Genomic DNA, 12,179 nt, shown 5'->3' on the forward strand with positions numbered 1-12,179 from the left:
TACCACACAAAACTGACTTTTCCTAAGAAAGTCAAGTTAGCTATACAGCATTTCTTTAATCCACAGTTAAAGCCAGACTTTTTCACTTGTAAGCGAAGTATTCCCTTACTCTGGAACAAATGTGCCAGAAACGATATTCATAATTTTCAACATAGAAGAAAATAACTGTATTACATCAGAGCCTATAAAATGTCAAAAGTGGAGGAGTGGTTTTCTCACTTCTGATATTCATTTCATGTGTAAGACAGAGAAATATACAGCGTTTTAATTCTGTTCTCTTCATAACCGAGTTGTTCCAGTCCAAGAGCCCAAATTATGTCTTGGTCATGGCAACATTTATGAATCCTAATTGCCCATTACAATTAAGTTAGTAAACTATTGTTTTAAACTGACATGCCTTCTGGACCAAATTGTTCCCTTGGACAAACTGCTTGCTAGCCAGAGCCTCCGTGAGTATTCCCCATGAACTTGAGTTTTTCAATACAGCAAAGCTGCAACTGGTAATCATACACTTCACACTCACGGCTTTCTATAAATGTTTTAGTTTGAAATAATAAATGCTTTTAAAAATACCTCCACTTTGATAGGAAAACCCTCTTCACCTCACAGCTCATTCCCACTTTTTAGTAATTTTTCTCTCATCAAGTTGACTCAAATTGAAAACATATCACCAAGAACTAAGCCACATAACAGCCTGACATCGGTTCCAGAATTGGGGGCAGGGGGCCAATGAATGGGACCTGAGAACTTGTGGAGAAAGGGATTTTTCTTATCAAAACATGATCGTGGGTTTGGGAATGTGCTCACAAAAATAATTTTGGCTGAAGCAATTCCATGCCGTTCCAACCATCCCCCAAACCATGCTTTTATCGGTCTGAAAGATTGTAAGACTCCACAGCTACAATTCAGGTCTCTCATTTCCTCCTAAATAAACTAAATTGAATTTCTGTAGCTATAGCTGTTTAAAAGGATTTGCCCTTTTTAAGTGAACGCAATGTGCAAGGATACTCCCAATTCATTAAATAGGTTGCTCACAAAGCAGGAGACTTTCAGAACAGCAGTAACACACAAGGCTTTATGAGATTTGAGGCAAACACTGTGATGGGAGCAAATAAAAATGTCTCTGCAATCAAGAAAGCTCTAATAAGGAATTAAAAATGGAATAAATTCATGTCTAAGCCCAGATGAGAATTTTAACATTTAGATGATATTCTTGGTTGTGTTTTCATTGGCATGAGCCTCTGATATCTGCTCCTAATGAACCAATTTGTCAATGGTACATCATCTAGGAAAATGCAAGACTGTTTCCAGAATCCATGCAAAATAACTGCCCTGCTTGCATACAAAATCCATGCATGAGCCAGATGTAATGGCGCATGCCTATAATCCCAGCAGCTCTGGAGGCTGAGGCAGGAGGATCACAAGTTCAAAGCCAGCCTCAGCAACTTAGCAAGTCTCTAAGCAACTCTGTCTGTAAATAAAATACCCCCCAAAAAAATGCTGAGGATGTGTCTCAGTGGTTGAGCACCCCTGAGTTCAATCCCTGGTACAAAAAAAAAAGAAGAAGAAAAAGAAAAGAGAGAGAGAGAGAGAGAGAGAGAGAGAGAGAGAGAGAGAGAGAGAGAGAGACCCCCATGAGTGGGTCCAAAGCAGGTGAAGCATTGAGCAAAATAAAAAGCCTGTCACCTTCATGCTGTTTTATTAGATTTGCCCCCCTAAATGCCAACTTCCATCTCCATTCATGTGTGTGGCAAATGCTGGTCACACTGATATTTTGTAGGTTCTGCTTGTGATGATTAAAGATTAACAAGATTGGTATTATATTTGTGTGATTTAATTAAATCATATGTAAATATGTAAGCAAATCATCTACTTCATTGATAATTAAAGATAATTGTTATTTCTATGAAAACTAAGTAGAATATTTAACTTAGTTTTATATTTAGGAGCTCTTTTTAAAGCCTAGTACCAACTGAACATGAGAATGTGACCAAAGGCAGCCCAGAGTCCTCCTGGCATTTTTCCCCTGGAGTCACAGGAAAGTTGACTTTCTTATCCAGAGCCCATCTGGGGGAACCTGAATCAGAAGCTGCAATAGCCATGTTGCCCACTCAACAGAGTCTGAAGAAAGACTGGAACTAAACAGAGAGAAGCAGATCCAAGAGCCAAAGAGGCAGGACTCAGATAACAGTGCTCAAAATTATCTTAGATCCAACCAAGATTTGAAACAACTGCATGTACCCAGGACTCCACAGTTACATGAGAAAATAAGTTTACTTTTCTGCTAAAAAAAAAAAAAAAAAAAGATTAACAAGACATCTATGAACTGGCTGTGCCTTCAATACATCTCTCCACTTCATGATTTCCTAAGAACCATACCACATGAGACATACATTAATAATGGATCTTCAAACCAAAGGAAAAGATGGCACCCTACTTGGGATATATGCTCAAAGAAAAGAGACAAACTTGAATTAGGAAAGCCTTGAAGGCATCGACTCACGTATCTGGTGTGGTTATAACAGTCCCTTGCTTAGCCAGGTATGGTGGGGCACACCTGTAATCCCAGAAACACTGGGATTTAGGCTGAGGCAAGAGGGTCACAAGTTTGAGGCTAGCCTGGACAACTTAGCAAGACCCTGTCTCAAAATAAAAAATAAAAAGGGCCAGGGATTGGGCTCAGTGGTGAAATACCCTTAGGTTCAATCTCCATTACTAAGGGGGCACAATAAAATTGCCATCTTGAGAAGGATGCCAAGGGACCAAGGCAGGTTGTTCTAATTCACTGTCCCAGCAAAATATGTTACTATGATCATACCAAGATTTTACCTTAAAGTTTTTTTGTCCATTAGATTTTTTTTTTTGCATTTTTATTTGTGAACTCTACCATCTTCCAACAAATGATGATGATCATTTTCATCTGAAACATTTTTAGAGCACATGCTTAATTTCATAATTTATATAATTTTTATGGAAGTTTTATACAGAATAAAGGTAAAAATCTAAAAAAAAAAGAATACTTTGCTCTAGTTTTGCTCTAACACTTTGCTTTAACTCACTTTCTCATTTTCTGCTTCATCCTAACAATGCTGTTAAATAAATATTCCTAAAATTCTTGTTGCTTTATTTATGTGCTCAAAATCACCAGTGTTTTCCCATTGCCTATAAAATAAGGTCAGTGTTCCTAATCTGCTATTCAAGGATTCAGTAATATGTCCCAATCCTTTTTCTTTATTCTCCTCCTACAAAAATCGTTTGCCTTGGCTAAATTCATTTTTTTTTCTTTTGGTGCCTCCTCAAACGTATTACTCTGTCGTCTCACACATTTGATCAACTTGTGTTCTCTCCCTATATTAGCCCGTTGCAATAGCAAACATTTCCAAAATTTCAGCAGTTTGTATTAATTTCTCATTAACATTATGTATAGGCTTTTAGTGCATTTGAACCCTGCTCCAAGTGCCAACTCTATGTGTCACTTCATTTTGGAACTCATATCCAAGAAGTGGCCATTAGCTGGGACATACTGTACTCATGGCAGGGGGAAGAAACAAAACATGCAGTCACATTTATTTTTATTTGTTCATTATAATAGTACCTAGTGATGGAATATGTTGATACATAATCAGAATGCACGATATAACAATATAATTTGGCCAATGTCATTCCTCTTCCCTCCTCTGATCCTTTTTCTCCACTCAATTTTCCTGAGATTTCTCTCCCTCCCAACCTTTCTATTTCTTTTTCCCCTCTAGCTTCCACATATGAGAGAAAACACCTGACCCTTGCCCTTCTGACCTTGGTTTATTTTGCTTGATACAATGTTCTCACTTTCTTGCAAGTGACATAATTTCAACTTTCTTTATGGCTGAATAAAACTCGATTGTGTCTACATAGCACATTTTCATTAACATTCATCTGTGGATGGACATCCAGGCTGGTTCCATAGTTTGTCTATTGTGAATTGTGCTGTTATAAACATGGATATGCAGGTATCACTATAGTAGGATGACCTTAATTCTTTAGAATAAATACTAAGGAGTCATGTGGTGCTTCCATGCCTCGTCTTTTGAGGAACCTCCATACTGATTTCCATGGTGGTTGTACTACCGTCCCATGAAGAGCATAAAAGCGTTCCTTTTTCTGCTCATCTTCTCCAGCATTTATTATTGTTTGTATTCTTCATGGCTACCATTCTGACTGGAGTGAAATGAAATCTTAGTGTAGTTTTGATTTGCATTTCCCTAATTGCAAATGATGTTGAACATTTTTTCATATATTTGTTGGCCATTTGCATTTCTCCTTTTGAGAAGTTTATTTTTAGTATATTTGTCCATTTATTAATTAATTTTTTTTGGTTTTGGTTCTTTATGTATTCTGAACATTAATCAGAAGAATAGCTAGCAAAGATTTTCTCCCATTCTGTAGACTCTCTCTTCACATTCCTAATTGTTTCTTTTGCTGTGCTGAAGTTTTTAATTTGATGTCATCTCTTTTATTAACTCTTGGTATTATTTCCTGAGTTTTAGGGGTCCTGTTGAGAAAGTTGTTGAGAGTGCCTATATGCTGGAGTGTTGACCCTTTATTTTCTTCTAAGAGTTGCATAGCTTCTGGTCATATTCTTAGGTCTTTGATCCATTTTAAGTTCACTTTTGTGCAGGGTGAGAGGTAAGAGTCTAGTTTCATTCTACATATGAATAACTAGTATTCCCAGCACCATTTGTTAAAGAGGCTATCTTTTCTACAATGTATCTTTTTGGCTCCTTTGTCAAGAATCAGATGACTGTATTTGCCTGAGTTTGTCTCTGAGTCTTCTATTCTGTACCATTGGTTTATGTGTCTGTTTTTATGCTAGTACCATGCAGTTTTTGTTACTATAGCTCTGCAGTATAATTTAAATTCAGGTATTATGATGCCTCTGGCATTGCTTTTTTGGCTTAGAATTCCTGTAGCTATTTCTGGGTCTTTTGTTTTTCCAAATGAATTTTAGGATTTTTTTTTAGTTCTGTGAAGAATGTCATTGGTATTTTGACAAAGATTCTGTGTATTGCTTTTGGTAATACAGCCATTTTAACAATATTAAATCTGCCTATCCGTGAGCATAAGAGATCTTTATATCTTCTTTTATCTTCTTAAATGTCTTCTTCACTGAAGAAGTTTTCATTGCAGAGGTCTTTCACCTCTTTGGTTACATTTATTTCTAGTTTTTTTGTGTGTGGGGGGGGTTCTTGGGGGGTACAGTGAATGGGATTGTTTCCCTGATTTCTTACTCAGAAGATTCATTACTGATATTTAGGAAAGCTACTGATTTTTGTTCGTTGATTTTGCAACCTGCAATTTTGCATGCAGTCACATTTAAAGTTTGTTCTTTGCCATGTCATATGTCAGGATTCACTCATATTTTATTGAGCAGAGAAAGTCACACAGGCAAGCCCAACATTAATGGGCCAAGAACACATACTTTTCTGCAAACAGTCATTACAAATCACTTTGTAATTAACAAACCTATTCCATCTTCTTTCAAGAAGGAAATCTCTTCCCCTGTCTAAATCAGTCTGAATTATCTTTCCCACTCTGGTGCTAGTGGGTCTGCCCTTTGTTCAAGCCTTGGTTCAAGTCCCAATGCTTATCCACCTGCCTGTCTTAAATGCCACTGCTTCTCTTAGAGTGGTGCCTTTAGTATTACACGGTTGATGTTTATGTTATGTCACCATCTACAACCAGTCCCCCACCATCTTCATTCTTGAGTGGACCATAATCTTCCTGAAGGTAAGATTCAATCCCATACCTTTTAGTATACACTGACTGTATAAGCTACATTCCTGCATGATTGTTCGTTTCTTGTTGAAGGAGATGTGGATGATCACATTTTTCTGTTATGACAAAAAGTTTCACCTTGAAAGAACAGATTTAATCCAAAGGAGTATCACTGCCAAATTTTAATATATTCTCTCCTTTATTTATGGCACTACCACAACAACTACATGGAGATATGGCATGTTTACACATCCACCTGGGGTCTAGCCACTTATTAAATAAAGCATTGCAGGATGAATTAGGGCCATGACTATGGTGAAACAGAAGAGGTGCCCGGTACCTCTCATACTTGATGATAACCCTGCCCCTGGCAAGAAAGCAGAAACCTAGACAGGCAAAAATGGAATGACTTATTTTATGGAAAAAAAGCTGTGCTAAAAATGGGAATTTTTAAAATATACCTTTGCATTCTAAAATAGTTCTCTTTCAATTTTTATAACATTTACAGTCATAGAGCCAACTTTACATGTCACAAAAAATCTTTTTTGAAGATTTTCTCAAAAAAAGAATTCCTTGCAACAAATCAACAGGAGGTATATAGTTCCAGTTAGGGTATATTTCTGCAAATATTTTTCAATGTTTTATCACCTTTCTCCCAGCTAATCAGTACTCAGTAACTCATCTCGAATGTTACATATTCATTTTGCTATGTCCCACAGTAATGTAATGCCTTCCATATTTCTTTGTCAGCTCTACATTTTTTAAATCACCACTCAAACACAACTCTAATATCAGGAGGTGACTTCTGTCACGTAAGATACAGTATCTCCATTCAACGGCTGATCAGAATCTCCCAGCACCTCCTCAGACACACCTTCCTGAGGATCACATCTATTCTCACATTCCTGCCTTATTTGAAGTGATGCTCATGACTCTGAGCAATGCAACCATTGCCTCTCCCACCCACAAATAGAATCCATTAAGAGAAAATTCATTCCAGACTCATTTTAGGGTAGTGAGGAAGACTGGGTAAACCCCCAAAGGTCTAGAGGTTGAGTTTCATTTGGAAAAGTACCCAGAAGCTCAACAGCTTATCCAGTCCTTATCCAAACTGTAAGAGTGGACTAGAGATGTGCTGACAGGGAGGAATTAAGGTTCCACCAGGCACCAGTGAAAACCAGTTGTGTAGCCCATTGCTTCTGAGAAGGAGTGAGGTGAGCAAGAGGCGGTGACGAGGGAGGAATAGATCAAGACACCTCACTCCTATCTCTTCAGGAGCCTCAGAGAACAATTATTCATGTTGTGTCTCAAACTGGGAAGTTCCAGTATACTTAATAAAATTGTTCCTGACAAATGGAGAGCTCATTCATCCAAGAATAGGTCTCATTATTTTCTGACTTGAAGACCAAAAAGCTTTGAAAAGCAGGGAGGCATCATTGTTTCCTTAGACTTAAAATGTGATGTTTAAGAATAAAGAAAATTATATTTGAAAAAAGAAATAAGCTAAGGGGGCTTTATTACAGATTCCCAATGATGCTTATCAGGAACTTAGGCCATTAGGGTATGGAGCTGAAGTAGTTCATCAATTTAACCACTCAGTGGAAAACACAGATTTCCCTGATTTTTTTTTTAATTAGTGTGATTGGCATCTTGATCTGAGCCTTAGTAAAAAATAAAATTACTCAGATAACTGTTTAATTAAACTAAGTCAATACAGGGAGTTAAGGAATTCAACATAGAAATAACAATTTCTTTTAAGAGATCACTGTTTTAGTCAGCTTTTTCACTGCTGTGACTAAAAGATCTAACCAGCACAACTGTCGAGGAGGAAAAGTTTATTTGAGGGCTCATGGTTTCAGAGGTCTTAGTCCAGAGAAGGCCGTTTCCATTCCTTGGGACTCAAGATGAGGCAGAACATCATGGCAGAAAGGGTGTGGCAGAGGGAAGCAGCTCACATCACTGTGATCATGAAGCAGGGAGTGAGAGTCCACTCTCTAGATACAAAATACATACCCCTTAGCCACGCCCCCAATTAGCCACTTCCTCCAGCCACACCCCCACCTGCCTCTAGTTACCACTCAGTTAATCAAATCAGGGATTAATTCACTGGTTAGGTTAAGACTCTCAGAATGCATTCATTTCTCCTCTGAAACTTCTTGCATTGTCTCACACATAAGATTTTGGGTGACACCTCCTATCAAACCATAACAATCAGCTAACCCACTTTTTCCTCCTCAGAGCTTCATTTAAATTATTTAAGAGAAAAAAGAACTTTCATTTTTAAGCACAGCCATAGGGAAAACAAAATGTATCCCATCTCATTGCTGATAACACTCATCAAAACTGGTAAACTGTCTCTTACATATGATCCAAAGGAAAAAAAATCAAAGGTTCTAGTCCATCCCTCACCGTGACTGACAACTTTATCTTTGAGGCCTAATCCCATTCATTGACCATTCCATACACCCTTTCCAGAATAGGTATACGCGGTGCACTAAGAAGCTTCCATACAACCTTTCCAGAACAGGCATATGGGGCAAGGCCTTTCAGATATTTTCTTACCCTTCCTGAAAGCCGTGCTTTCCTAGAAGAAAAGAAAAATCTGTTGCAACAGTGATGTATCTTTTCAAATCTCACAAAAATCTGAAAAATAAGATTTTCATAAGGTCAACATTAGTCATTTCATTGATAAACTGCATAAGAAAGAACAAAAAGAAAAGAAATTGATTGTCAGAAAAAGAAACTTACATTTTTATATGTGTGCTTTTCTAGGATTTAAGAACACTAAACACATCCATGAAAACCCATATCCCTGGGGGCAAAAAGGAAAACATTCCAAAAGAGGAAAAATTCTGGACTTCTTTTTTGAATGTGAAGTACCAAGTAATATAAAGCCTGCTTATATTACATAATTGTCTACAGGAAGTTGCCACATTTAAAAAAAAAAAAAGTTGTCACATCTCCAGGGTTTTATTTTGGTATGGAGAGTAGGTGGGGTCTTAATTTGCCAAAATAATACTTCTGTAGCATTTGATCTCATTTAGATAGAAAACCAAGAATCTCCTAGAGCTTCCAGGAAGCAATTTTGTTTAAGCGATAGGAAACTAGTCTTCTGAAACTAGTCTTCTGAAACAAGACTCTTGTCATTCTTTCTCCTTCAGAACTATAGAAACCCAGGAAGCCATCTGGAAAGGGAGAAGAACCATTTACAACAGTAAAATATATAATGCTCAACATGGAGGGAAATAGTAATACATGATTCAGAAACAGAGACCGCTTCAATGCAAGAAGCACCATAGCAACCACTTCATGGCAGGAACAGCATCCTCTCCCATCAACACGGAAGCAGCTAAGTGTCTGCCTCATTTATTCTGTCCAAAGGTTCAAGAACATGAGCTCTGGAGTTAAATGGCCTCTGTTCACATTCCAGCTCCACCATTTATGACCTTCATGACCTTGAACAAATTTCTGGACTTCCCTGCCTCAACTTCCCCATGTGAAAAATGGAAAAAAATTTAAACACCAACATTACAAACTCACTCACATATGTGTGTGTATGTGTGTGTGTATACATAGATACATACACTCATAAAATATATACACAATTCAATGTCTTGAGAGACTTGGGAAGTCCATGAAATCCAGGTGAGGAAAACCCATTCAAAAGTGCCTAGAGGCCATCAAAGATGGTGATGACCTGTAATGCCAGTTACTCGGGAGGCTGAGCAGGAAGGCCAAAAATCCAAGGCCAGCCTGGGCAACTTAGCAAGACCAGGGCTGAGTGTGTGGCTCAGTAATAGAACCTTGGTTTGCCATGTACAAGATCCTGGGTGGAATCACTGGTAGTTTTGTGGGGAGGAAAGAGGAGCAATACCCTGTCCCTGTCTCAAAAAATTAAAAGGGCTGGGGATATGGCCCAGTAGTATAACACCCCGGGTTTCAAACCCCAATACCCCCCCCCAAAAAAAAAGGAGGAAGAGGAGGGGAAGGGGAATAGGAAGGGGAAGAAGAAGAAAAGTGCCTGAATGCAATTCATTTACAAGGATGCTATTTTTCTATCCAGTTATCATCTTTCTGCTTTGTTCTGCTTTGTTTCTTCTATTTTCTCTTCCTCTCTGACCGTCTCTCTTTTTACCTCTCTTATTCTTCGTCCTCTATTCTCTAGCTCCTCCTGCCTTGGCGATCTTATAAAGCCTCTATCAGAATCCCTTCTCCCTCCTGTTCCCTCCCCTCTGTATCCTTCCTGACCAGCTGATTCCAGAGAGGAATCTGATAACTTATCAATAGGCATTCCCCACAGAATATTGGCCAGCCTAGGAAATAGTCTTTATTTGAAGGATAGCAGATCAGAACTTCTGACTCCATCAGGGACTGATTTCTCCTACTTCTCCTAAATGCACATAAATATGGCCAGATTCGCTGTATCCTGTTTTCAAGGAAACAGATTCACTAACAAGTTAACAGTGCTGGTATAGATATCTGTGTACTCATTTGTCCTTTTATATCCGTGACTCTTTTTTTATGGTGCCCATCAACTTAGTAGTTAAACGCTCAGAAAAAGATATATTGGAAACAGATACAGTCTTCATTTAAGTATTAAATGTGTCTCTCTTGCATTAAAATGTGTCTGTTCAGTTCCTCATGTCCCTTCACTGTGCAAGTGAACTTCATTTGCACAAGTTTTATTTTAGTCTTTTAAAAACTCATAATGTAATCCATTAAAATTTTTGTCCAACTTTTATTATCACGTATATAGGTTTTTATATACATTCTGTATAAAGTTAAGTAATTATAAAAATGGAAAGTCTCAAATTGAAATGCAATGTAAAATTCTAGACTAAAATATCTAAATAAAATCTCATTCAAAAGCATTCATCTTATCATTTGTCCTTTGATGCATTTTATACCTTTATAATATTGCACCATCAAAAATCTATAAAGTCAATATTCCCACTCCTAAGCAAATAAAAACATTTTATCTATACCCAAGAATTTTCTGTACAGATGCGTTTCAAAAGAATAGTCCTTTGTGTTTTCCATATGGAAGTTTCCACAAAAACCAACCAAGATACAATGACCATGTTTTTAATAAGTCAAATTTACCATCATAAATGTGCCTCAAATTATAAACAGGACATTTTGTGAACTTCTGGGCATGCAAAATTCAAGAAAAGGGACAAATGCTTTATATATGAACATTACACACTTAGAACAGAGTTTTCTAAATATTTCATAGCAATTTCATTGGCCTTTCTGACTGCTATAATGATCATTTAAGCTTCTATGACTGTGAAGTCATTCCCTGGATGGAAACACTTTTTTTTTTAATTTGGAAAGAAAAAAAACTGAATAAAATTAATAGCATTGGCAAATGTTTCTAATCATTTCCTTAAAATACCAAACCACCAAACAATCTTTTTATTTACTACGTTTTGCTTAGGTATATAAATCAAAGGACAATAACAAGCCTAATGTCAAAGAAACTTTTTGACACTTCATACATTTGAGTGAGCTTAGCCGATAAACAGTTTAGATGAAGTTATGGTTTGAAATATGTTTCCCAGGAGTACTGTGGTTCATAAATTGCTATCAGGCTACCTCTGTCATTATTGATTTGAGAGGTGCTCAAAGTACCATAGCTATTACTAAGTCGAGTATTACTTGACCTGCCTTTTCAGAGAATGATATTTGGTTATACAAAGACAGCTAACCATCCATCTCATACAATGGGGAACCATGAAGTTTGTTCATCATTGCATATATAGAATATTACATTCTATTTGAAATTTTCACCAACAATTAAAAGAAGAGATAATGTAACACTTTCTTACAGATTAAACAGGCTTACAACCATTTACACGATTCTAAAATGGTATTAAATCAGCTGTTGTGTAACAACTCTACTAGAATATCAAAGAAGAATGAGAAATTTTTAAAACATAAAATACATCAAACAACAGAAATTTGCATCTTGACATTTTGCAATTATATGATTATTTATTACATCTGTGCTCTCAAATTTCCTTTGTAGATAAATGTTTTTGATAAGCATATTAAAAATAAACCCACAGACAAATCAAATGTTAGTTGCATAAAATGTGTGTGTATTCCTTTCTCCACCTGTGAAACACTACTCACCAGTGATCCTCTGTGAGAGCAAAGAGGTCATAACAGTATTTCTCTAACCCAGCACTGTGCCCTCTGCCTTGTGGATTTGGGAAATGTCAGAAAAGATCAGAGCAAGGATCCTGCTACTTTTTATCCAGATCCTCCAGTCTTAACCTTTAAGGAAACACTTAAAGGTTAGTTATGACTTGATCACCCTGCATTAGGTCTGTCATCAGTGACCTGGTTTTGCAAAAGCACAGAACCAAAGAGTTTTAGAAACGGACTTGATGCGTGTCATCAACTGCCAGAGATGTGAT

Source organism: Urocitellus parryii, chromosome 14 (assembly GCF_045843805.1).
Source record: "Urocitellus parryii isolate mUroPar1 chromosome 14, mUroPar1.hap1, whole genome shotgun sequence".
In the NCBI taxonomy this organism is placed as follows: domain Eukaryota; kingdom Metazoa; phylum Chordata; class Mammalia; order Rodentia; family Sciuridae; genus Urocitellus; species Urocitellus parryii.